The following is a 25767-nucleotide window of genomic DNA, read 5'->3' as shown; positions in this document are numbered from 1 at the left end:
TCCTGTCATATACTACAAATGGATGAACCTTGAGAGTATTATGCTAAGTGAAATGTCATTCACAAAATAATACTACGTGATTCCACTTCTATGAGGTATCTAAAGTAGTCAAACTCTTAGAACAGAAAGTAGAAATAGAGTTGCCAGTGGTTGGGAAAGGAAGAAAAGAGCTTTTACAATATGGATACAGATTTCCAATTTTTCAGGATGAAAAAGTATAATATTGTATAATATTGTACATATATTAACACTACTATACTATACACTTAAAAATAGTTAAGATGAAAAAATATATAAAATGGTAATTTTTATGTTACTTATATTTTTACCTCACTAAATATATTAATGAATGGAGAATCTAAGGTTAAAAAGGGAAAAGACAGAGTAAATCTAAAGAAACAGGAAGAAAGAAAATAATAAAATAAGAGCAAATAGTAATTAAATGGAGAGAAAGTTCAATGGAAAAGATCAACAAAACCCAACTTTATTTCTTTCAAAAGATTAATAAAATAATCAACCCTCTTTAAAATGGATCAATAAAGAAGAGAATAGAGAACAAACTGATGGTTACAAGAGGGGAAGTGGTTAGGGTGACAGGTGAAATAGGTAATGATGATTAATGAGTGCTGTTGTGATAAGCACTGATTGTTGTATGGAAGTGTTGAATCACTATATTGTACATCTGAAACCAACATAACACTGTATGTTAACTAACTGAAATTTAAATAAAAAGTTTTTTAAAATATTTTTTAAAATATTTCAATAAAATATTTTTTTAAAATGAGAAACTCTCCAAAAATGACTGAAATACAAGATATGCCTGCATATATAGCCAAAATTTAGAAGATTATGATATGAATAATTTTACAGTAATAAAATTGAAAACATGGATTAAATGGATGATTTTTTCACCAAAGTACAATACTGAAGAATAAACTGAAAACCTGAATGATAAAATAGCCTTTACAGAAGTTTAACTGGCAATTAAAAATAGACTTCGACATTCCCCTTTCCTGAACAAAATTTAAATCAACAAATAACACACTGAGTTCATTAGGTTTATAGGTAAATTCCAAACTCCAATCCTACTCCAGCTTGTCTAGAAGATAGAAAAAATGGAAAGAATAATATAAATTTCTGAAGGGCAAAAAGAAAAAACCAACCATTCTATAAGTAGCCAAATTGTTGTTCCTACCTGAAGAGAAAAATTCTCAAAGAGCTTATGATGTAATATCATTTGTTTAACCTTATTGAAATCCATTCTCCAAAATAAAGTCTACACAGAGATCAAATTATTAAAAATTATAATACTTATCTTTTATCAAATACCTGCTCTCTTCCAACATTTTTACTAAATACTTGATAGACATTATTTTGGTCTATTTTTCAAACCTTTAAAAAGATATTCCATCCACTCCACAGGTGAGAAATCTGAGAGTCAGAGAGGTTAAGGAATTCATAAAACATCATGCAGCTGAAACTGGAATTCGATCTGGATCTTACCGATCTTTTGAGTTGAAGTTCGTGCTGAAAGTGTTAGGTTGACTAGCCAACAACTCAAACTCAGCACAGAGCCCAAGAACCACAGCCTCTATCCCTACTGGTAAAGGAGTAGACAACTAAAATAACCAGTCCCTTAATCCTCCCTCCTTATGACTCACATCATAAAAAGTTTATCAAATTTTAGCATAATATTATACATACAAGAGGCATTTGCTCTACATTTTTAATAAAAACTGAATAGGTTTTAGGAAAAGAACTAGAGCAGTAATAGCTGAAGTTCAAACTCTATTCTATCTCACATTTCAAGGTTTCCATCTTCCACCCCCACCATTATTTCTACCTCCCCGCTCTCTTTCTTATTTCTATTTCTAGATGGAGATAATGCTTTCCTTTCTTCCACTCAGACTCACAGTGATTAGTACAGGAAGGGATGGAAATCACAGAGGACTGGTAAGATCTGGAAAATGGGACCCAAGATGACCTTTTGACCCACATTACACAGGGCCAGTCCTCACTGTTAGGTGCTTTTCTGTGTTGGATCTTTCTTGGTTCCTCTTCTTTCACTCTAGCTCCTGTCAAAGTGTTGCCTTCTCCGACTTTAAACATTGCTTCTATCATCTGGTAACACAAAGGACTAACTGAAGCCCAGAAAGGCTTAGAGATCAGTGATAGCTATTTCAGTCATTTGACTCTAAACTAATTCTTAAGAAATCTATCACCTTCAACATGGCATCTACATGCATACATCCACATACCACCACAAAAGCAGTAGTATCCCTTGTCATGAATCTTGTGCCTCCCTGCCTTTTTCCTGAGATGCAAAGGATCACTACATGCCCTTGGTCAGGGATGATGTTGGGTTATGTGAGAGTCATAGCTGGGTTGGGCTGGATGTGTTTTGGTTTATAAAGGATAAAAATGGAAGATATTTCTCTTTAAAAAAAAAGATTTACTTATATATTTATTTTAGAGAGGGAGAAAGCATGAGCAGGAGGGGAAGAGGGAGAGAGAATCTCAAGTAGACTCCACACTGAGCATGTAACCCAGCATGGGGCATGGTCTCACAACCTGAGCTGAAACCAATAGTCCTGCACCCCTGGGAGATATTTCTCATCTACAAATGTTTGTTCTTTATTCTCCAAAGTCTGGATATTTAATTCTTATATTCTTCATATCTTTGCACAAAATCTGACTTCATTGATGTCATAATTCCATTGGACTTTAACCTGATTTAATATGTACTTATCTTTATAAAAAAAAAAAAAGAACTGTAGAGAACATGCTTCCATGAAGAATTTACCATGCCTACAGTGTATACGGAATTGGTTTTATTTCAGACATAATGTATCTAAAGGTTAACATCTATAAGCCTTTGTTGCATTGCACATCTCATATAGATTTATCTCCTCAGCCCAATTTGCTACTGTTCTTACCTTTGCTGCCATCGCTGCAGAATTAATATTTTTGTCACCATTAGAGAATCAAAGCTACAATATAATTCCATCACATTTCCAAGTCAGTACATGCTTAGAACCCCTTTTGAAGGTCATTAAGTATCACAGAGTGGGTGATGCCATAAATTTCTTTGCACACCCAGGAAACAGAAATCCCAACACTCTAATTGACCTTGGCTATAGTATGAGGAGATGGTATTGGTAAGCAGTTTATTAGCATTGAGTTCCTGGATGACCAGTTGCACAGAACTTTACTTGTTACCAAATAAAAACTGACTGGGGACCTTTAGTGTAATGGCATTTGGGGTTGACAGTGATGCTGAAGGAATAAGGACTAATGCCCAGAGCAGGTCTATAAAGAGCAAGGTGGTGAACGTATTTTCAATAACATGATTTCTATAATGGGCCAACTGCAATTCTCAGACAGCTAACCCAGCCCTGAAGTGAATACACAATTAAAAGCAAGCATATCTTGACTCCAAATTCTGAATTCAATGAGTTTTATAAATGTTATTTTGTTCTATCAAGTTCTTCTCCTTGATTCCTTAAAAACAACTTCTGCAGCACTTCGTAGGTAAAACTAAAATTTGCATAATTACTTCTTTTGAAGTAAGGCTGCAAAATTGTTTCAACTGATTTTCACTGGATTTTAATCATTAAGTAAAATGATACTTTTCCCCCCAAAAAGTACCAGTTTCCTGGAAATGTACTTCATGGCTCTATTTCCTTTGTTAACTGATGCTGGTCATTTAATTCAATAACTTTTATAAAGCTAAAATTATAAGGATTTAATTGACTTTTGTCTAATTTCCAATTATGTCTAATTTGTTTCTATTCAGTCTCATTAAATCCAATTATGGCTGGACTAATCGTAATTTCTCCCAATAGTTCATTTACTTTAAAATAAGGACTCTGTCCTCTGTTACTTTCAGATAATTTTTCATCAGGGTTAGTTAGGTAGGGTCACTTAATTATATTAATACAAATGGCTTTCTATATGTATCAGTAAGTTTGTATTTAGTAATTAGGCAATCTCTTGTAACTCAGCATAGCTGTCTAGACCCTAGATACAGCATAGTAGTTACATAGGTAGCTTCCCAGTAGCCATAATTAGTATTAATTATAATCGGGAGATAATTCCTTTACATTTCACTTCATGTTTCATTACCCTAGTTATAGAAAATTGTAAAAGAAAAAAAAATACAGAATTTGAATAAAAGGGAAGGAAGTGGAAGTTCTAGCACTTGGGACTCTTCCAGACCTCGTCCGATATATCTCTTCATCTGGCTGTTTGGCTGTATCCTTTATCCTAGCTTTTATTACATAATGTACTGGTAAATGTAAGTGTTTCCTTGAATTTTGTGAGCTGTTCTAGCAAATAATCCAATATGAGGAGGTATTTGTAGGAACCGCCAATTCATAGCCAATAGCCAAATGGTCAGAGCACAAGTAACAACTAGGGCTTGTGACTATATCTGAAAAGGGCGGGGGGGGGCAGTCTTGTGGGACTGAGCCCTTAACCTGTGGGATCTGGTGCCATCTCCAGGTTAACAGTGTCAGCATTGAGTTAAACTGTAGGACACCCAGCTGGTGTCATAGAATTGTTTGGTGGAAGGGAAAAAGTCCCCATACATCTGGTGCCAGAAGCATCATGAGCATAATAATAAAGGAGATACACTCCAGTGGAGGACCATAGGTTTTCTTTCCAATAAGGATTCATATTTTTATTTATAAAGAGATAGTAATGGTAAGAAATTTAAACATGGGGATAAAGGATAAGATTTTGGTAAGATTGCCATGGCAAAATACATAGAAAAGAAGAAAAAAATAAAGGAATTGGAAAAAAAAATAGCCCAGGCTTATGGGGAAATCCTGGGACTGAAGAACAGGCGAACAGGGATTGGTACTGTGTTTCTGTCTCAAAATGGCTCTATAACCTTACATAACTCGTTCTCTTTTCCTGGGGTTTTAATTTTCTTTTCTACGAAGAATGAAGTAGGTCATCTCCAAGGTCTCAAAATACTGGCATTCTCACACTCTAAGTGGAGTGTAACTGGATCCCTAATTTCAGTTTTAATAATGCTTATGCACAGTACTGCAAGGAGTATGTCTAAACACTTGTGTTAGTCCTAATAAATAATTAAATCTAGTATCTGGCAGCTGGAGGCTATTGCACCCTGGTAAGTATTCTTGAGACTTATTCTATCAGCGTATCAAAATAAAATGCCAACAACTTAGTAGATATTTATATTATTAGTATCTGTGACTGCTGTGTTATCTCAGAAACCCTTGTGAGGATAGTGCTAGAAAGTGGATCATGCTGAAAATTGGCCTAATTTCCCCCCCAAGATGCACCAAAATGATTCACCATTCCATTCACGGAAATTCGCTGCTCTCAAATATTCAAAAACCTTTCTAAGATCTGCAGTTTGAGGGCTGACATCACTCCAGCTCTTTGTGCGATTAATTGCATCTTCACTGGGTTAGGTACCAAGCATAATAGCAGCCTTGCCATCCATCGCAAATTTTTGAGATACCTGCTTGTATACTTGTAATCATAATAATGTCAACCTAAAAATCCTTATCAAAAAAAATTAGGAAAAAAATACATAACATGGGGTTAAAGATCTAGGATGTCTATAAATAAACAAAAGGTAAAAGCAATACCAGTAATTTCTAACAGTGCTGTGAAAAGACATCAAGTTTAGCATTATCAAGTTAATAAAAAAAAAAACCTCTTAACAAGCTGCTGAACTTCAAAGCTGTAATGCTGCCGCCACTGAGAGATGTGCCTACTCAAGATTATAGGTAATATACACGTGAACATCTCTAGTAAACTCTACATGACCTCACCATGAGAGGAAACAGGGAGAAGGGATAGTAGGAGGAGAGCTCTCTCTCTTTCTCCTTGAAACTTCACGAAGTGAGGGAATAGGATTCTTGCCCCACCGTGCCTTTTTCCCGTCTATTTTGATCATCCAGACAGACCTATACCAAAACAAAATGAAAGCACTAACACAGAGCTTCCCTGGCTGTATTTTTCTTAGTTTCATACAGAGAAGGTTCTAGTCATACTGCCACACACTGAACTCCCGACCCCGGGATTTTGCATTCTCACGCTATTGGTTATAAGATGCAGAAGGTAGTACAAAGCCATCACTTTAACTGGAAATATTGCACAAAAGACATGTGCTACAGATGACTGGTCAGAGCAAAAACATCATTCTAAGACATCAAAACCCCTCTAAACTTTTCTCTCTACCAGTGACCCCTACCCCACTTCTGGCAAAAAAGAATGCAACACAGGTCAACCCACAGAGTCACCAGCTGCCTGGGAGATGATCAGACATTAGAAGTTCTGCACAAAGATACAAAATGCACTGGTGGGATTCTCTTCCTTGGCGATTTAAATTAAGAATGTCTGGAAATCAGGCACTTGGCAATAGGAAGTGAAAAACTTATGATAGTGAAAGGCTTTGAAGGACCAAAAGTAAGCCAAGGTTAACACAAGAGTGCAGAGTAATTTCTAGACCCTCCCCAACCTCCAGTCTGAGCTAGAGTATAGAAATATATGGAAACAATTTATAGCTCAGATCAGAGAGATAATATTTTTAACTGCCCAGTTCAAAGAGAGCTATATTCTTAGTGCTAGACTCCCATACTCTGTCAGGGCCAGACAGAATGGTTTAGAGACTTTTATTCACCATAGAAAGACATAATGAAGGACAAAGAGAATTTTGAAGGGAGGCATTCAGAAAGCCAAGAGAACAGGCTACTTATCCTTCATCCAATTTATGTGACTATATGAGAGGTGGGAAATGTAAGGCCAGCACACTTGAAAAAAATCTATGAAATCTGAATCACACCAGGATCCCAAAGAGTAAAGTGTGGTGTGTCAGAGATTCTCAGGTCATTTGTGAGCCAAGAATAGCCACAGAAGACAATTTCGGTAACAGAAAGCCAACCAGTCTTCCTCATCAAAGGGCTTCTAATAGGGTAAATGGGTTTTTATGGAGAATATGTAGATGGAACTGTCTGATATTTAAGAAAGGAATGAAGTTATACCTTTTAGAAGACTGTGAAAGTAAGTCTCACTGTGCACCTAAGACAAGTGATTTCCCTCCAGTAGACAAAGTCTCAATTGTCTACATGCATTTCCAGAGACCAGACTAGATGTGGACAAGAGCCCAAAGTTGTCAGTGGTATGAGAGAGAAACAGATGCCCAACTATCTTTTTCTGTCAGCCCTTACCCCTATCAGTATACTGTCCTCTTTCCCTGCTGCCTGCTCTTCCTGGACAGGCATAAAATATGGAGTCATTAGGGAGTTCAGGGATAGCTTGCTAGAAACAGAAAGGAAGCTGAGAGAGCACTTGTACAACCCTTTCCATATACTATTTGTAGATACTAAAACTGAAACTTTTCCTACCCTAAGGCCCAGCGATTCCAATCCTAATGACATACTCAACAAAAATTAATGTATATGTGTACCAAAAGCCACATAATGAACGTTACTAAAACGTCCATCAACAATATAGCAGTAAGTATGTGTCGGGATACGAACAAAAGTAACAATTATGAAAAAAACTGTTTCTACATGTAATAACATTTATTAAATCTCACAAGCAGAATGTAAAACAAAAGACCCAGCCACAAATACAATTCAAAGCACAATTTCAGTTACATCAGGTTTCAAATCTGGGAAAACTAATTTATCATGTAGGAAATCAGGAGAGCAATTTCTTTTAGGTAGATAGTAAGAGTTATGCCTAGAAAGAGACTTGTAAAAGAGCTTCTATAGGGCAAGTAACATTTTACATTTTCATCAGGATTGTGGTTATATGAGCATGTTCACTTTATGATGTTCAATCTGTACACTTTTGATTTGATTGCTTTTATGTGTGTATACCATACTTTAGTAAAAAGATTATTTGAAAAAAGATAAACACACACACGCCCAAAAGGGCACACATGACATTAATTAAAAGAGTGGTAATGAGAAAAATCTTAAAAGCAACCAGAGAAAAAACACAGTGCCCACAGAGGAACATAAATGTATATGTATGTATGTATATATACACACACGCGCGCGTGCACGCACACACACTCACCCCTTATAAGCCCTTGAGTAATCACAAAAAAATATGTTTCAACTAATAAGCCAGTAGTTGCAATAAAATGTCATACTAAAAAATTCAATCCAAAAGAAAAATAAGTAACCAAGAACAGATGGCAAAATAGAAAACAAATAGAAAATAGCAGACCTAAAGCCAACTATGTTAATAATTGTATTAAATGTAAAATGAACTAAATAAAAACTAGAGATCATGAGATCAGACAAAAATTCAAGAATGATATTCTATTTATGAGAAACTCACTTTAAATATAAGAGAATAAGAGGATGAAGATAGATGTACAATATAAATACTAAAAATTAAAAAAGAAAATGCTTTTAATATCATAAAAAGCAGACTAAAGAAGAAGAAATATTGTCAGCAACAAAAAAGGGAAATCCCGTAATGACAAATGGTCATTATATTCATCAAGAAGACTTAGCAATCCTAAATATGTGCATAATAATTCAGCTTCAAAGTACATAAAGCAAACACTAATAGAACTAAAAGGAGAAATAGAAATTTCAACACTACTCTTTTGAAACTTGACAGTAGCAGGACAAAAATCAGTAAGGATACTGAAGACTCATAACGTTGTGAAATAACTTAACCAATTATCAGCACAATACACAGATATATTTCCAATTACACATGGTATATTCAATGAGAGGAGCCACACACTGGCATTCAAATATCAGTAAATTTAAAAAGATTAGTTATCATGCAGTTAATTCTCTGACTAGAATTAAAAATAAGCCCCCCAAAATTCCAAATTTCTAATATTTAAAATTTAAGCAACACATTTCTAAATAAGCCATAAGGCAGAAGAAAAAGGGTCATAAAAAAAGATAGAAAGTAATTTTAATAGAATCACAAATACCAAAACTTGTAGAATGTAGCAAAGCAGTGCTTCAAGTGTAATGTATATTTTTAGACACTTCCATAATAAAAGGTCTAAATACCCACTATTTAAGCTACCATCATGAAAAAATGGAACAAATTAAAACCAAAACAAAAGAAAAATAATATAGGAAAATAATTCAGAAATATAGAAAACAAAACTAACAGAACAAAGCTGATTCTTGTAAAAGATCAATAAAATTACAAACTTTTCGTCAGACTAACCAAGGGAAGAGAAGAAAGAAGGCACAAATTTTCAGATCAGGAATAAAAGACAGGACACCACTGGGGTTATAGGCTTCAAAGAGTAAATAAAGGATATTTTGAGCACTTTATGAAAATAAATTCAACAACTTTGATGATACAAGTTCCACCAAGACACCTAAGTAAAACGTGGGCAAAAGACCTGAGCAGAAACTACACCAAAAGAAATAACCAAAGGGCTAATAACATGAAAAGTTTCTCAATATTATTAGTCATCAGAGAAATTTGTATTTAAATTATGATGAGATTCCACTTCACATCCATTAGAATAATAAAAATTATATAAACTGAAAATATCAGTGTTGGTGGGCATACGGAGCAATTCAGAAATTCATACTTGACAAGTGGCAGAACAGAGTGGTAGAACTACATTGGAGAAGAGTTAATTTGGTAGTTTCTTTTCAAGTTAAAAATGCCATATGACCTTACATCTCCATTCCTTAGGCATTTATCCAAGAATATAAAGACACATCTACACAAAGACCAGGACCGAGTATTCACACCAGCTATATTCATAACAGCTAGTAACTGGACACAATCCAAATGTCCGTCAACAGGTGAACTGTGGTACAACTGTTGCTCAGCAGTACAAGAAGCCAAATAAAATAAGAAAGAACTACTGATGCATGCCACAACTTGGATAAATCTCAAAACCCTCATGCTGAACAGAAGAAGCCAAACACAAGAGTCATACTATAGGAGTCCAAACGTACTAAACTCTAGAATAGGTACTGACATAAAACAAGTCAGTAGTTGCCAGGACCTGGAGATAAGGGAATTAATATCAAAGGAACATGAAGGAACTTTCTGGGGGAGACAGGAAATGTTCTCTACCTTGATTGTGGTGGTGATTACCCAGATACACATATTTGTCAAAATTCAGATATACATATTTGTCAAAATTCATTGAGTTATATCTCTTAAGTGGCTATATTTTAATATGTGTAAATTATGCTTCAATAAAGTTGACATATATGAGGCATCTGGGTGGCTCAGTTGGTTGAGCATCGAGCTCATGATCTCGGGGTTAGAGCCCCGAGTTGGGCTCCACACTCAGCAGCGAGTTGGCTTCTCTCTTTCAACCTCTGCCCCTCTGCCTGCTCATGCTCTCTCAAACAAATAAATCTTTAAAAAAATAAAGGTGATATCTTCAACACCGCATGCATGCTCAGAATTCTATATAACTCTTGTAAATTCCTATGTACTGTGTTCAGTTATAATAACTACTATGTTTCAACATTACCCAGTGTAGAAAACTTAATCTTATTTTTCTGAGACTTTGAGGGGAGTGTGGGTGGCTCATTCGGTTACGCCTCTGCCTTTGGCTCAGGTCATGATCCCAGGATCCTGGGATCAAGCCCAACATCAGTCTTCCGTGCTCAGCGGGAAGCCTGCTTCTCCCTCTCCCTCTGCAGGTCCCTCTGATTGTGCTGTTGCTCTCTTTCTCTGTCAAAGGGAAAGGGAGAGGCAGGTTCTCTACTAAGCAAGGAGTCCAACATGGGGCTCAATCCCAGGACCCCAGGATCATGGCCTGAGGCAAAGCCTAACACTTAATCGAGCCACCCAGGCTCACCCAATCTTTTTTAAAGACTATAAATGTATGGAACAATGCTAGCTATTCTCAGGTTGGCTTAATCAGCCTCTTTAATGGTGGGCCCAGAGGAGGCACCACCAGAAGGAGAGAATAAATCACACAAAATATTCGAAGGACCCAAATTTATAGTAAATTCCATACAAATGGAATTACTATAATTGCTATAGTAAATAAATTGGGCATTCTTGATACTTGAATATGGAATATGTGCCCAGGGAAATGAAATAAACAGTGTGCTTTATAAGCACTGTATTGTTAAGTGGAAAATACAAAGTCTTAAATAAAACTGTATGTAAAACTGGCACCAAAAAAACCCAGACTCTAAATGTATTGAAATGTTAGTAACTCTCATATACCTACACATATGTGCATATCTGATAGATAGATAGATAGATAGACAGACATACAGATGTATATCTCTTAGCCTAATAAAGAGAAAGGACCATGATATCCCTAAGTGGACATGAAGGAGTCTTTCCATGATGTTCGAATGAGTCCACATGGTGCCCCCTGTTCTGCCTCTACCACAGGAGACCCGAAGCTCCTTCCAATAATTTACAGACTGAAAAGAAGCACAGCAGAAAAGACTGTGGGGCTCGTAACTGGAGATGGTGAAGTGAAAGGAGAGTATGAAGTGGCACATTTAAAACTGAGAACATTAATATCCATGTACTCTCCCATCCTTATTACAACTTATAAACATAACAAAAAGTCTCCAGCAATTGAGGAAATATTTAGGAGAGAGCAGTACAGATTACCCAAAAAGGCTAATAGGAACTGTAACAAGGAACTTTAAAAGTTATAACACTAATAAAGTGTCTCAGAATACCTGCCTTTTGTATATTTAAACATAGGCTGGAAAACAGACCAGGAGGGAAAGCAAGGAGAAAACTTTTACACTTACTTATTATGGAACAAACACCTACTTCCTCTATATGTGCCCATGAGGGCCAGGTAGTGAGAGCCAGATTTAAGCCCTGGGTTTTTCTGCCTAACATTAGCCTAGGTTCCTTCTCAAAAATAGAGCCTGAGATAAGGACCCTAGCGCAGGTAGTGTAATCTGTAATTAATTCCTGGAAAGAGGAGTGAGTTCTTGGAAGAATGAAGTAGGGAATGAGGGAAAATGACTTCAAAGGTGCATTTTGTAACTCATTACCACTGTGGGTAATGGAGGCCCGACCCCACCGGGACACTGAGGAGTTTAAGTAGAATGAGTTGTTTATATAGAATGCACTGAAGAAGTTTCCACCCAAGAGATGTTTTTCTACCAGTTTTATCCACCATTGGTCAAGGCTAGAGAGCTCTATATGGTTCTCAATCTTGGCTGCTAATCAGAATTGCTTGGAGAGTTTTTAAATATCCTCATTCCCACTGCAGTGTAAAGCACTAAGTCAGAATATCTGCAGGCGGTACCCAGGAATATATTTTTTTAATCATTCCCAGATGCTAATGTTAGTCATTCTTGAGAACCACTGTCCTGGACGGTAATACCCTTGTACTTCCAGATATATATATACGTGTTTCCCCAGTTCTACACCAGAGCATCAGAGAAACCACAGGGCATGCTGAGAAAAAGCACCTCGGTGCAGCTGAGGTGAATACACCTGTAAAAGGTGGGCAGAGAGAATGAGTCAGGGTATGAGACGGCTGACACATCCTCCCCACTGTCTACCCACTTCCAGTTCCAAATGTAGCAGACAGTGGGTTGAGAAAGAAAGATAACAAGCATCACTCCTGAAAAAGGCAAATGGGAACAGCTAAGAGCCCAGAATAACCCTTAGTTGTCCTTGATCACCCTGATGCTCCTGTTAATCACATGCCCTGCACATAGTTACTACTCCATTAATGTTTGTTCAATTGAACTAAAAGATTCTCAAAGACACCAATGACACAGCCTCAGGGCAGAAAGGAATACATCACTGGAGTGACCTCTTCATTCTTCCACCTACCCAACATTAACACATTTGTGTTACTTACACATAGTATCCCATTATATATATCCCATAATCCTCCAAATCCGCAAAATATCTCAATATTTTGAATATGTCTTGGGTTAAATGAAAAGCTATATTTTCCAATGATATTTGATGGGAAGACTTTAATACAGTATCACCAGAGTTGGACTCCACAAAAGGTGAGGTATTTTCCTATTGCCACAGAGAGAAGAGACATTCCCATAGTCTACCCTCCTCTCATGTATTTCTAGAAGAAATGTTACTAATATCTTTCTAGACACAAAAAAGAATATAAAGTGTGGCTTCAACGTCTCTGATATGCAATGTGACCTTGCAGTAGTTGTGAATATTCTCTATGTCCTATTTTTTTTAACCTTCAAATTAAAGCACTGGAATACATAATCTCAAAGAATCTTTTCATCTGAAAAATTCTATTTCATTTTAAATTCTCTTTAAATATCAATCTAAGGAAACAGTTTTATTATTGTTCTTAAATATCTCAATTAATAATGGCTTTCCAACACGTGGGCTGGATGACAATGAGTTTGGCAAATAACGCACAGATCACGGTCCTGAACTTTAAAATTACTCCTCACTGTGAGTCCCTATTAACTTCACAGTCCCTACCAAGTCTAGCCCCCATTTTATATGTATAGTTCTTTTTACCAATTAGTCTGGAAGCTACTTGAATATAAAGCTGTGTCTCAAACATATTTATCATCTTCTATAAAGCACAGAAAGTCCTGTCTACTCTGGAAGTGCTTATTATTATTACTAAATTAGATACAATTGAAACTAACTTCCCCCCCAACCATAGATCCAACTGCTACAAAAAGAAAAAAGAATGGTAAGCCTATCAAGTCTTCTTCTTTCACAATTCAATTCTGTATCCCATTCAACAAATGTATTAATCAATGTTGGTTACTGGGTATCAAAAAAATGTTTACTGCAGTACCTGAGTTTTCTGTAAAAGGTGTGAAAAAAAAATAACAAGTATGGAATTTAAGTTTGAATTGTAAGCTTCAATATTTGTAATATGTTTTGGGTTAAAGACTACAAGCTGCAATTCTATTTGATGAGAAAACTAAAAAGGAAATAATTATATTGATCATAACTACTTTGAGAATTCAAATAGTATGCCAATCATAATTCTTCTCAGCAACATAAAAGACAGACTGTGGAAGACTCTATTTTGATGATCTAAGACAATAAACTATTAGAGATCAACCAGAGAGGAACTACCCCAAGTTTAAAACTATGCATGCTCTATTTTTTTGTTAGAATTCTTATTTATGATTACAAGAAGAAGAAAGAGTGTGGGCTATTTTATTATAGTTGTTGTGACTGTTTTTTTCTTTTTTGTTTTTTGTTTTGTTTTCATCTCTCAGGAAAACAGTCAAATAATGTTAAAGCATGAAGTTGGCTCCGTGTGATATGTTTCCATAATAACTACAAAGTTTAAAAAAGAGGTTTGTCATGGGAAATAGTATTTGTTCATTGGGCTTTAAATTATGTTTTTAACAGTAAGTTGAATTTTCTCACTCAAGGTATAAATCAGTTTATCAGCTTTGTTGTGACTAACTCACACTCCTTAAACACCAACTTTGGGCTAATTAATTTGTCCCAATCTTTTTTCTTAAGAATTTTTTTTTTTTTTTTGGTCCAGGTTTATCCCTGAAAAGATGCTTAAAATAAAGGTTACCTGGAGCTGATTCTGATTCAAATAATATTTTTTTCTTCTATAAAAAGGGTGGCCCTTAAAAAAAAAAAAAAGATGGCCCTTAATTTTTTGTTTGGGGTCCATGTTTTAAATTATTCTTCTAGGGACACCTGGGTGGCTCAGTCGGTTAAGTGTCTGCTTTCAGCTCAGGTCATGACCCCAGGGTCCTGGGACTGACTCCCACATTGGGCTCCCTGCTCATTCAGGAGCCTGCTTCTCCCTCTCCCTCTGCCTGCCACTCCCCCTGCTTTATGCTCTCTCTCACTCTGACAAATAAATAAATAAAATCTTTAAATTATTCTTCTGAAGCAAACAAATATGTCTCCTTAGGGTGATTTTATAAATAACAATATTTTTACCTTGAAATCTTCAAAGTGCTTTCAAATTCATGATCTTTTTTGTCTTCCATATTCATACTGTGAGCTCAGTATTTTCTAATTTTATAAATGTAGAACTAAAAAAGAGGTTAACAACTTGCCAAAGTTAAGGGGAACCAATCAGGTCTTCTCTGTTCAGAACCTCATTCTGAAATTGCCTGAAGATCCAGAGACTCCATGTTTCATGTTGAAAACCAGTACCCTAAATGCTGCCCAGGACAGCACTTTAAATCCCCCTGCCTCTTTATGTCAGTCTCTAACCTTGGTCTCCTTTGTTCACTTGACCTGGTCCTTTCGCAGCCAGGTAAGCAAAATGGGAAAAAATTATCTAAATGATCACTTCCCATGTCCTGGCCCACATACATGCAGTAGATATTTATTGAGCATCTACTGTATCAGGCCAAGGTCTTGGTACTCCTGATATAGGTGTTAATAAGATAGACAAAATTCTTAGAACTCCATGAAAATAGTATTGATTCTTACCTCTCTACCATTTCAACAATTTTATTTTACTTCTGTCTTCTACTCAAACCTTTCAAATCCTTCCTGAGGTAGAACTGTAATAAACATATAATTGGAGGGCATACTGGGGGTCGGTTAACAGCCTGCTTTTAGCTCAGGTCATGATGGGATCCCTGCTCAGCAGGGAGCCTGCTTCTCCCTCTACTTCTGCCTCTTCCCTCTGCTCATGCTCTCTCTCTAATAAATCAATAAAATCTAAAAAAATATAAAAATATGTATATAATTGGAGGTTATGATCACATACTGACTTATTCCCATTGTAAATTTATACCAATCATAACGACTATTTGTCTCATTTTTGGTTTTAGTTTTGTTTGAAGGATGAGGAAGGGGGATGTTGTTCTGCTACTTTTCTCCCTTCCCTGCAGTGTCCTGTTCTAAATTCCCTTGTTGTGTTGACCCTTGGAAGGTAAGTCCCCTTCCAGCTCCAGGGCAGTCTGTAAGTAGGCATGCAACCAGACTGAGGTGGCCATCCCTCCCCTGTAGGCCTTAGGTTTCTGACCCACTAAAGTTAGTCTGGTAGTGTCACATGATATCCCAGTAACAGGATGTTGATCTGATGCTTCCTGCTCAAAGATAAATGCAAAAGTTTCTGCTTCCCCTGATTCTAAGACTAGTTTTCCAATCTCCAGTTGATTCTTTGAGCCTTGCTCCATCATTACCACCAATCTATGCAGTAAACTTCTCTTTAGTGTTATTTTCAAATGTTTGAAACTAAAGAGCACTAAGTGACACACTAGCTAAATGTAACAGGACCCTTCTGATACTTATGTTCCCCACTTCAAGCTCCACCAAGTTGGGGGGGGTCAGATTCCCCTTAATTAGCACTGGACACTCAACCTAGTGGGTAGTAAGTAACCAGTCAATGTCTGTGAAAGGGAAAAGGGAAGTAGGTGGGATGTAGGGAAGAAAAATGAAAAGGGATAGGGAGGGATAAACACAAGGGCTTTGGGATTAATTCTGTGCGACCATTTCCGACTAAAACTGCCAAAACTGCCAAAGGGAAGGGGGGGAACCACTAGAGAATCACCTAATTTCTGCTTAGGAACGTTATTTCCTGAAGGAACAGAGAAATTATAGTTCATATATTTTATGTGAGAATTAAAGACAATTAGTGTTTGAAGGAAATTTATGTAAACATATGTTAGTAAATTCAAACTAGTTACTAAATTAAGAAAAGTTGGTAAATATTAATGAAGTGAAAGATGAGGCGAAGAAATGAGGGAATGCAGTAGGACTCAAAAAGTAGACCTGAATAAAACATTAAGCATTCTTTTAATTTAGCTGAATAACATTATTAGGGATGGAAGTCCACAGCATTCTGGCTTTTCTATTTATACCACTGTCAGTACAGTGCTTATAAAAGTTAAGGAAAATTGGAAAAAATCATGAATGGTCTTTCTGCTTAAATATATTTGCATCCCAAACAAACAAAGAATCCCAGAACTTCTTGTATTGGTCTCCTACCGTGGAAATATCTTTCAATATATATTTAACATGTTCTTTGATGATTTGGCTGGTTAGATTCCCACTCCTTAAAATGCTCTTCCCCCTCACTTCTTGCTATTTGCTGAGATTTGCTGACAGACACCCTCTATCCCCTTGTTACCAAATTCCCAGTAAAAGGATTCCAACTCTCTCCTTTGTAACCTCCAGGGTTTATTGATGTATCTTTCAGTATGCATCAGTTATGTAATCTAGGGTCCCTGATATGCTCAGCCGTTTTCATTTTATGACATAGAATTTTAACATGTACAGCCACTTCCAAGCAGAAATGGGAATAAGCAATTATCTGTTCAATTGATATTTCCCAGACACAAGTTATTAATGTTTTTATTAACCCTCAGAATGGCAATATTATTCAATCCCCAAGCCCAGTGAACACTCTGTAGGAAATTCAGTTACTATATATATGCAATCATCATTTAAAAACTAATGGGAAAAAAAAAATGTCTCCTCAGCCAAATATACCTTTTGACCAGCCACTTTTTAACATTTCTGTCATAAAATATAAATCCAAAACCATCTTTAGGTCACTGACAGAGGGAAAAGGCTTATTTTAAAATCAGATGCTTAAAAGAAATGATGAGAAAGAAATCTAGCGAACTTTACCAAAACAAAATTCTTCAGAAATTAGGCACGAGCATCCAAGGAGAAACTTTCATTTACTGTACAAAGGAGAACACTTTTTCATCATTTCAAGCACAAAACAAAATACACACCAAAAAAAAAAAAAAAACTGTTAGTCATAAGAATATCAGCAGATTTTAAATATAGATTCTAAAAGCCACTCTCAGGCTACAATAATTGACATGTTTCCACCAACAGCTAAAACAGCACAAGCTACTAGGAGGCAGTGGATAGATATTTGTTGGACAGCTTTTATTATAGTCCAAACTAGCACAAAATAAAATGCTGCTGGAGGCAAGACCCCTTTCAGCAATTCCCTTGCTCTGAACAATCCTATTTCCTACTTGATCTCTCCATCCTCTTGCTTCTGGTCCTCAGAGCCCTACTGTTTTCCCAAGTCTTTCCCAGGCCAGCCACCACTACTCCCAGTCTACTAGTAGTAGTACTCTTACCCTCCCAGATGTAAGGGCAACAGCAAATGAAGCAGGAGGCAGCAGACCAGGTACAGGGCTCAGGTCACAGCATTACCACAGATGCCTTGACTGGAGTTTAAACACTGAAAATATGACTTCTGACCACACAGGGAAAAATTTTAGCACCTGCTAAGACCCTGTGCACAGAGGTCTAAGCACAGTCATTGAACTGAGGGCATGGTCCATTAGCTGACCACTGGATACTAGCTTCCCCTCCCCCAACCCCATATATAATGTGTCATCTCAGGTCTTTACTCACCAATTTTACCCCTGGGGTCTTTCTACATCATTTTCCATCTCTTTCCTTTATCCTCAGTCTATCCCACCATTCCTTCTTCATTCTCTAGAAAGACAATGTCTCTCCAAAAGGAAAACATTTTCCTGACCCTGAATCTTGCTCTTTATCTAGAGGTTCTCAAACAGGGCAATGCATAGAGACACAACTAGGGGAGACGCTGCTGCTAGCATTATGGGGTAGAAGCCAGGGATGTTGCTAAATTTCCTGCAAAGCATGGGACAACCCCATAACAAAGAATTGTATGACCCAAAATGTCAGCAGTGCTGGGGTTGAGAAATCTTGTTTTGTTTTGTTTTTTTAAGATTTCATTTATTTATTTGTCAGAGAGAGAGAGAGAAAGCGTGCACAAGCAGAGGGAGCAAAAAGCAGAGGGAGAAGTAGATTCCCCGCTGAGCAGGGAGGCTGATATGGGGCTTGATTCCAGGACCATGATTTGAGCCGAAGGTAGCCGCTTAACTGACTGAGCCACCCAGGTACCCCAAGAAATCTTGCTTTAGACATCACTGTATACTTCACACTAAACTTCCTGCCACGTCTTATACCCTTAGCAGTTTCTACCATCACCCTTCCAACTCACTGCTGAATCCACAAGAATTTGCTGTCTGCCGTATCTATTCTAGTCATACTGCTCCTGCAAAGCTCACACACAGTTCTCACACAGAAAAAAATCAGAGAAAGAACGCTTTTCAAAACTGTATTCTCTTCTGTTTTTTGTGACCTCCTCACCTCAAGGGCATCATCACAGCACTTGCAGGATAAAATTTGAATACCTCTGCCTGGCTCCCAGGGTTCTTATCTCCATGTCTGCCATTGAATCCCAGATGTCTTCCACTCACACCTGGCTTTTCAGCCATGCAAACAATGTGCAGATTCCCAAAGAAGCCAGGTGCTATCTAACCTCTTCTTTTTCACACGTGCCATTTACTCTGCCCAGAAGTCCCTCCCACAAGCCTACCTACTGAGTCCTTACACAACTTTCCAATTTGGGGAAAATACCTCCTCCATTCTGAGAATTTCCTACGCTGCAGACAGATATTGTGCTGCTCTGAGTGTCTACTGCTTGCATGACATTGAGCTTCTAACACTTTGAGCTTATATCTAGTTTTTCCATATTCTCTCATCACCCTTTCCCATGAAAATAGGAGTCCCTGGATCTGGGTTCTCCATATTTTTTTTTATAACCAGAGCCTAGCATAGTGGGTAAATGGCTGGTGCCAAATAATAAGTCTGTAAAATGAATAAGTCATTTCAAAGCAAACAACATAATTATCATCTCAATGAATCCTCCAGCTATATCCCATACCTATATTTATTTAATCCCACTACCTTTAAATGCTTTCTGTTTTTCCCTCTCTTCCCCACTCCTTGTCAAGGAAAAGACCCATCTTATCAAGGCTTGGGATGGCTAGGAGTTAATATAATGAATCAGCCTGTTTCAGAGATGAAGGAGCTGAGGCATGGAGAAGCTAACGGACAGAGCCTAGTGCCCAGAGTGGGCTCTTACGAGGTCCTTGGAAGACAGTAAAGGGGAATCCAGCTCCACTGAAGCAGGAATAAAAGAGGGAGGGGCTATGTCCCTTTTTGATATAGAAAGTTCACCTGAATTGACTGAAATATTAGCAATTCCAGACAGTGATCAGTTAAATGGGTATAGCAGATATCATGCATGACTCAAATATACTTAATTTTGTTTCTTTGTTGTTTTTCCTGTTTTGTTTTTTGACTGGGGCTGCTGACTCACAGTCAGGCATCACTGAATGTGACCTGACTTTGCTTTCCTGTACTTACATTAGTCAAATGTTTCCTAGTGTGCAATAGCACAGCTGAGCAAACAGCCTCCGCAAACACAGTTTCCTCTTTTATTTTTTATTCTTCCTGACACATGTGCCTCTGATGATCTTTCCCACTAGACACGGTCATTTTTTAAAAATTTTATTTATTTATGTAATCTCTACTGCCAACATGGGACTCGATCTCAAGACTCCAAGATCAAGAATCACCTGCTCCTCTGACCAAGCCAGCCTGGAACACCAGACGTGGTCTTTCTTGAGGCTTAATTCCCAGTTCAAAAGTGAAGAAAAGACGAAACACCAACTTGGTCTAAACCAAAATTAAATTAAACTCATATCTATGTTGGCTTTAAAAAAATTCTAAATGTTAACTGAACCAGCTCAGTAGAAAACAAAAGGGAAAAATTGATCCAAATTTGTCTAAAGGGCTATATAATGCCTTAAAGGTAAATGTTAGCCAAAAGGTAGAGTTTTTATAAAATCCCAATAAAAAATGGCATTCCACTTGAAAAAAGCAGTTTCTATAAAACATAAAATTCAATATATGCTATATACCATACTTCATAATATATACAATCTGTGTATCAATATTTTATAAGGAGAGCTATATTGACATGATGTAACTGTGTTATAATTTTGAAAATCACAATATGCTTGAACAATTTACTTTGTTGTTTTAACAATATTTTTAAAATCTGGAACTGAACAGCAATTGATGCATTAATGCCATTTCTCTCTCCAAAACAAATATTTAGCACCCATTATTTATATATATCCCCAACTAAATGAACTTTTTTTCACTTGCCAGCAGTTTCTTAGAAAAATAAACCTAAAATAAACAGGTTCTATTTAAAGATGCTTCAGAAACTCCAGACAACTTATCTAATGTACAAAAATGTCCCATAATTTATAATACTAGTATGTAAATGTTAAATTCCACCTTTATTTTAATGACTATTTAAAGTAATTTCCTTTACCATTTTTCTTAACCTAAAAAGCAATTAATAACAATGGGTAATATTGTTGCTCCATTTTGGGTATACACATGAGGCTATTTGAATTTTTCTTAGCTGAGTTGTAAAAAGTTTCTCTGAGAAATAATTAGGCTTTTGAAACAGAGATGTTATTATATTAGGTCAGAGAGATCCACAACTAAATTTATCATTTTCATATGCCGCTTTTCATCTGCTAAATATAATTCCCTTGTTATTTGCCTTTTTTAACTATAAAATTCAGTGAATAAATAAAAACTCAATGCCGCTCAACATATAAAAGTTGTTTTTACAGTGATTCAAAAATCAAAGCCATCCTTTCCCATCCTGGTCTCATTGAAAATGGTTTCAATGAGAGCAGAAAGGTGCTGATGGGTAATAGCCAATCTGCTGTGAAAGAAACCCCAGACTATGAGCTAGAAGCCACCAGTGTTCAAAGCCTAATTACCCAGATGTCACAAGTACAAAATTACATGCTTTTATCATGTTAAAATAATTAAGATAGCTCACAAAATTTCTCCCTGTGAATTTTAAATCCAGTTAATCCCAATGACCTGTTAAAGAATCTTTTATTTAGTGACACTTTGCTTGCTGTCTTAAAAATGCAAATTGTGACCCCATACCTCTACCTTTGAGCAGAGATGGATAAGACTATGTCCCAGCACCTTGGCTTCTAGGAAGAAAAACAACGACAGCAAAAACCCACCAGTCAACCCTAGCTTACTGAGTGTTTACCACTGCCCCAGACACTCGCATAGACACTGAACTCATACTTCAACCCACTTCGCTGCCAGTAAGAATGCAGAGACCCAGAAAGTCTGAATACACTTGGCCAAGTCAGTGCCAAGCTGGGATTGTTATCAACTTCTATTGATCTAGAAGACAGTTTCTAAAAAACTTCACTAGATGAGTCAGACTTCAAGATATGGACACTGAAGAAAATAAAATAAAGTTTAAAAAAATAAATAAAGATACGGACACTGAATGGGCATAGATGAAATATTCAACTATGGTCACGTCCTCTTAACTATGGATCTGAATAATAATTCAACTGAAAAGGAACAATATTATGTTAATAACTTACACATTAAACTAATTCTCTTGCAAGAAGATCTTTTTCTCCCTTATATATTCCTAACATCCAATGCTTTTAGGCATTTATTCTAAATGCACAACGTGCCACTATTAAAAACACGTGTTGAAATTGTAATGACAACCCTCTCAGATCAACCCCCACCCATATGGACTGATCCATCCTACAAAATGCACTGTGACCAGCTATAAATAAAAGAGTCATTAGAGCTGACCAAAAAAAAAAAAAAAAAAAAAAGTTGTAACAGCAAGGTTTCAATCATTCCTTGTCAAGATTTCAAGTTTTTCCAAAGTAAGTGAGCGTAAGTACATAAAGGCATTTCCCTGGATCACATTTTGTGTTTCAGATTCAAGTTTTGCAAAAGAAACCCAAGTTGAACTTTGTTCATTACCTCCAACACCAGCTCACATAGCCCTTCGCACAGAATCAAGTGCAATGGATCTGGCAGTGAGACTGGAGGTTTTGCCAAGAGTTTGCATGTGGGTATTTCTCAAGGAATGAGACAGGCAGAAAGTGAGAGGGCCCAATCTGGAGTTTAAAGATTTTATTTATTTATTTGACAGAGATCACAAGTAGACAGAGAGGCAGGCAGAGAGAGAGAGAGGGAAGCAGGCTCCCTGCTGAGCAGAGAGCCCGATGCGGAACTCGAACCCAGGACCCTGAGATCATGACCTGAGCCGAAGGCAGTGGCTTAACCCACTGAGCCACCCAGGCGCCCCCCAATCTGGAGTTTAGAAGCAGCCGTAAGGATACAGTCAGTTCTTTCTGAATCCCAAGCTCCTCAGTGATCACAGCTGTGCTGTCCATATAGAAGCCACTAACCACCTGTGCATACCAACCACTTGAAATGAGCTAGCTCATTACATTCAGTTAGCCAGCATACAGTACTGAACATAATAAAAATAAATAAATAAAATAAAAAATAATAAGAAAGTGCTTCATAGAAAAAAAATGAGCTAGTTCAAATTGAGATGGACTAGAAGTACAGAATATATACCCTGGATCATAAAGACTTTATATGAAAAGGAATGCAAAATGTTAAAAATTTTAATTATATGTTGAAATGATAACATATTATATATACTGAGCTAAATTAAAGGTTATTAAAATTAATTCTACCTGTTCTTGTTTCGACTTTTTTTAATGTGGCTACTAAAAATGTTTAAATAAAAGAAAATCCTAATTACCCATATATCCAGAGAATTAAAAGCAGGATCTCAGAGAGTTATTTGCACACCCATGTTCATAACAGCATGATTTAGAAGAGCCAAAGGTGTAAATTACCCAGATGGTCATAAACAGATAAAAATAAATAAGTAGGGTATAGCTATATAATGGAAACTTATTAAACCATAAAAAAATAAAGTACTATTCAATGTTATAACATGGTTAAACCTTAAGAACATTATTTTAAGTGAAAGAAGCCAGTCACAAAAGACTGCAAAGTATAAAATCTATAGAGACAGAAAGTAGATTCCAGGATACTTAGCTCTGGGAGGAAGGGAATTGGTGAATAAGAGGATGTGATAAAGAGTATAAGTTTTTTTTTTTAAGTGAGTAAAACATTCTAAAATAGACTAAGAAAAGGGATGCATATATCTGTGAATGTACTGAAAACTACTGTGTTGTACACGTCAAATGATGAATTGCATGGCATACGAATTACATCTCAATAAAGCTCTTCTTTAAAAAGAAAACAATAAGCGAAAAATCATTTTTTTTTAAATGGAGTGTAGGCAGACAGGAGAGAGAAGAGAATTCCAAGAGAGGGAGTGGCCTCTGCAAATAGACAAAGCTGGCAAGGGCAGATCTGTTCTCTCCCCTTAATGGACAATCCACATTCTTCCAAATTCAGTCCAAAGTCTTCAAGGGTCTCGTGACACAGAAGCAGAATCCTTACCAGGTGAAGCCCTCTAGATCTGCCGTGCTCACAGTGCTACTGATTGCTCCCCTAAATGTGCATATATTCATGCAACCCCAATAAAACTTATATCCCTCCTACACAGAAATGGCTAAGAATAAGGGAAAGAGGGAAAAAAAGAAAAAAAGAAACACCTCACATAATGCATTAACCATTTACTTGTTTGCAAAGCTATGTAATTAGCATTGTTGCTAAGATCCATAGAAGTTGCTAGACAAGGATAATGTAACTTCTCAAAGCAACAAAGAATGGATGTATTTATAAAAATGAAAATTGTAGAAGAGTTTCTTCTCACTGAATTGCATAAGATATGTTGTATTTGAAACGAAGGAAAATGTTTCTCCCCCAACAGAATTTTAAAAGCCAGAAATATGACTAATGCCTTTCTATTAAAGAAAGGAGACACTTTGCATTATTGCTTCTTAACAGTCCTCTGTAAAGCTACATTCTCACAACTGAATAAAAAGAGACTGCAAAACTGTGCCAGTGAAATGAAACTTTTGACCTCTGTTTCATTTCACTGGCAGAAGGTTGCAAAGGCTGACCTGCTCAGACGAATGAAGGGAATCCAAGTCCTTGCATAAAAAGAAAACTGTGTTATATGGTCCACTCATTCACTCAGGGTACTTGCAACACGGTGAAGACAAGAGAATTCACCCCGAAATTACAGAAATACTAAAATGCTATTCTCCCAAATAGAAGCAGAAGGCTACATGACACATACGGTACCTGACACATGACTCAAACAAAACATGAAGAGAATTGTATGGTACTTTCAATCTTTTTTTAATTCGGGTATCTGTGTATCCATTACTAAACTTTGTTGACTAATCCCTCAGGTAGTAAGGAACTCGTGAAAAAAAAAAAAAACTGGATTATACAACCTTTTTTATGTTCTCAAAATGTATCGTAGTCTTGGCCAGAGATACTTTTGGTTTTTAAACAGTGATTTAGGTGATCTCATTAAGTGGCATAATAAGACTACCATGCAATTAGCATGAGTTCCAAAACACAACTGAGACTACCATGCAATTAGCATGAGTTCCAAAACACAAAACACAGTGTACTATTCAGTACCCAAAAGGGAGAACTTACTTCTATTTCATATCACTTTCCAGTAATGTGAATGAAGCAGAGATAAACCACCTACCTGAACTCCCAACCTGGAATACTCTACCTCACAAGGTTATTATTCATAATAGAAAGGGTTAAAGAGTTTCCCAGACAAGGAAAAACTGAAGGAATTCATTACCACTAAATCAGCCTTATAAGAAATGTTAACAGGTCTCCTTTAGTGAAAGAAAAAGGCCATAATTAGAAATAAGAAAAGAAAACACACGAAAGAAGCTGGTAAAGGCAAATATATAGTAAAGACAGTAGTAAATGATTATCAGCTTAAAATAGATTGTCTCATATATACATATAGGATATATATATTATATAGAAATATTTCTATTAGTTGATTTATGTCAACCCTATGTTAACCCCAAACTCAAAACTATGATAGAGCCACAAAAAATAAAAAGGAAGGAACCCAAGCATAACACAGAACATATAAAAGAAAGAAAAAAAGATCCATCTATATGCTGCTTACAAGAGACTCACTTCAGATCTAAAGACACTCAGAGATTAAAAGTGAAGGATGGAAAAAGATATTCCATGCCACAG

This window comes from Enhydra lutris, unplaced genomic scaffold (assembly GCF_002288905.1).
Source record: "Enhydra lutris kenyoni isolate GAN:26980312 unplaced genomic scaffold, ASM228890v2 scaffoldscaffold11, whole genome shotgun sequence".
Taxonomy (NCBI): domain Eukaryota; kingdom Metazoa; phylum Chordata; class Mammalia; order Carnivora; family Mustelidae; genus Enhydra; species Enhydra lutris.
The sequence above is the reverse complement of the archived record's forward strand: the minus strand, read 5'-3'. Positions refer to the sequence as shown.